This window comes from Neltuma alba, unplaced genomic scaffold (genome assembly GCF_004799145.2).
Source record: "Neltuma alba isolate B1F8T4 unplaced genomic scaffold, ASM479914v2 tig00012415_pilon, whole genome shotgun sequence".
Classification (NCBI taxonomy): Eukaryota; Viridiplantae; Streptophyta; class Magnoliopsida; order Fabales; family Fabaceae; genus Neltuma; species Neltuma alba.
Genome location: NW_021636906.1, coordinates 4,261 through 7,347, shown reverse-complemented (window position 1 = coordinate 7,347; position 3,087 = coordinate 4,261). Strand labels below are relative to the sequence as shown.

Below are 3,087 nucleotides of genomic sequence, written 5' to 3'. Positions count from 1 at the left end.
TCCATCGGCCACGTGAACAGCAATACAGTGAGAAGCTTCAAGTGAGCAACAGGACAACGAATAATGCGTATCAAATGACGTATGTAACTTGGGGAACAGATCTTTTAATATTTTATCAATGGAAACATTACGTAAGATCAAACGCAAAATCGCAACACATAGCAGCTATTTTATGTATATAACAGCAGCACACTTGTCTCCATGAATCAAATCCATTGAGTACTCCACCAAACGAAAGAACCAAACAATGATGATCACTTTCTTGTTCTATTATTTCCTTCTTTTTCTTGCTTTCTTCTTCTCTCTCAACCTCTTCGTTCAAAATAAGAAGTTCAAAAACATCCCACCTGGTCCACCTTCTCTTCCCATTATTGGCAACCTACACCAACTGAAAAAACCACTTCATCACGCCTTTCACCGGATTTCTCAACGTTACGGCCAAATCATTTCTCTATGGTTTGGCTCTCGTCTGGTGGTGGTTGTGTCGTCGCCTTCTGCAGTCCAAGAATGCTTCAGCAAAAATGACATCGTCCTGGCAAACCGGCCCCGCTTTCTCGTCGGTGAGTACATTTCCTACAACTGCACCACCTTAGTGTTCTCTCCCTATGGCGACCACTGGCGCAACCTCCGCCGCATCACGGCGGTTGAGGTGCTGTCCAACCACCGTCTCAACAAATTCCTGGAAATGCGAAGAGACGAGATGAAGCGCCTGGTGCAAAAGCTTGCTCAAGACTCAAGTGACGAGTTTGTGAAAATGGAAATGAAGCCAAGGTTTTCAGAGATGACGTTCAACACTATGATGAGAATGATTTCAGGTAAGAGGTACTGGGGAGATGACCATGAAGTTGGGGACGTGGAAGAGGCAAGAAAGTTCAGAGAGATGATAAAGGAGTTGGTGACACTTGGAGGGGCAAATAACCCCGCAGACTTCTTGCCCATATTGAGGTGGTTTGATTATGATCACTTGGAGAGCAGGCTCAAGAGTTTCGCCAAGAGAAGTGATGGATTCTTGCAAGGACTCATTGACGAGCATCGAAATGCAAAGGAAAAGCAAATACTATGATAGATCATCTTTTGAGTCTCCAAGAATCGCAGCCTGAGTACTACACGGATCAAATTATCAAGGGCCTCGCTTTGGTAAGTAAACAAAACTGTACTTTTTGTGCCTTTTGTTTCTGTGATATCTTTTGTTTTCTTTTTTTCTTTGAGATGTGCTTGCAACTTATGTTAAGTTGTGGATACTTGATGTTTAGATTTAACGATGGAAGAATTCGTGGATTATGCTACTACAATAGCTTCTTTGCAGAATTGTAGAAAGGCAAAAGTTAATAATTATAAGATTTGAATGCTGTTCAAATATTTCTTGCTTACGGTAGGATCAAGTACATGAAGAAAGGGAAAATTATTTCAAGGTTTCATTGGATTTCGGAAACGTTGACTTCGCAGATTGACACAGAATTGCTAAACTACTGTCATTATTATATCTGCTGTCAAAAGTCATCATATATTAACTTTGCTATGCTAATTTTGACATGTAGGTTATGCTTCTTGCTGGAACGGATACATCAGCTACGACTTTAGAATGGGCAATGACTTGTTTACTAAACAATCCTCATGTGTTGGAAAAGGCAAAGAAAGAAATAGACACCCAAATTGGGAATGAACGATTAATAGATGAGCCAGACATGTCAAAACTACCATACCTGCAAAACATTATCTCTGAAACACTTCGATTGCATCCTGCTGCACCATTGTTGGTTCCACATGAGGCTTCAAATGACTGCACAATCGCAGGATACAATGTTCCACGAGGCACTATGGTATTAATCAATGCTTGGGCAATCCATAGAGATCCCCAGCTGTGGAGCGATCCTACAAGTTTTAAGCCGGAGAGGTTTGAGAAAGAAGGAGAAGCAAACAAGTTAATTCCATTTGGGTTGGGAAGACGAGCATGTCCTGGATCAGGTTTAGCTCAACGAACTGTGGGACTGACTTTGGGATTATTGATTCAATGCTTTGAATGGAAACGAGTAAGTGAGGAAGAAATTGATGAGACCGAAGGAGCAGGACTCACATGCCAAAAGTTATTCCTTTAGAGGCCATGTGTAAAGCACGCCATCCAATCATCAACAAGCTTTCTGCTTAAGAAACTCTTGTAGAGGATATATAGCTAAATTAATAAGGAATGGCACGTGTATGTGGAAATTCCATGGTTTAGAAAGTGCCTTTTGAGTATTCGGTACAGTCTACTTGTATGAAAATAAGCAAAGGGGAGGAACATCTAGATATGTACTTCCCCTATAGTTTCTTGATTCATATAAATTATATTGCTAAATTTTGCTAAAATGCTTGGCATTGTCGTCCACTTGCAATTTTGTGCCGGCGCGGGATTCAATGTGCTAACATCAGCACGTGACCGTAGATGGATGAAAGAGTTTCTAACTTTAATTTATAAATAGTTAAGATCACGAATTTCTAAAATTTTAAAGAAATAATACTTTTTTTTATAACAAGACAATTTTATTACATAAGATGACAGTACATATAAGATAATGGGCCTGTGAAGTTAGCAAGTATAAAATGGCAGTACATATATGATAATGGGCCTGTCAAGGGAGCAGGTACTGCAAAAATTAAATAGTCAATGAAATACAAAAGTAGATTTCTGATAATTTTTTAAAAAATAAAACTTAGTTTAGTTCTAAAAATAATAAATAGAAAGAAAAAAGGAAATTTTATTTTTTTAAAAAATTAAAACCTCTAAAAAAATTAATGGTCATTATATGAAATTTAGATATCATTTTCCCTAGTCCATATGAAAAAATGACATTTAGGAACCAATGATTAAACGGATTAGGATATTGTCAGAGTTCTCTTTTTCTCTATTTTTTTTTTAAAATTGATTCTCCATTCTTAGATAAAAATAATGGATAGCTTAAATGTAACATCTTATAAGATATTATCATAATATTCATTAAAATATGAATAAATAAATTTAAACTTTTAAAATTTAATGTGAACACTTCATACCCATATAGTATAAAATATAATTTATAAAGTATTTTAATTATAGTTTTGTAAAATACC

The 3,087-nt window shown here is 36.9% G+C and overlaps 1 pseudogene; it reads left to right on the top strand.

Moving 5' to 3' along the window:
- The first annotated feature begins 206 nt into the window (after nucleotides 1-206).
- LOC114726951 (cytochrome P450 81E8-like) lies at nucleotides 207-2,230 on the top strand (annotated as a pseudogene).
- Nucleotides 2,231-3,087: the final 857 nt, after the last annotated feature.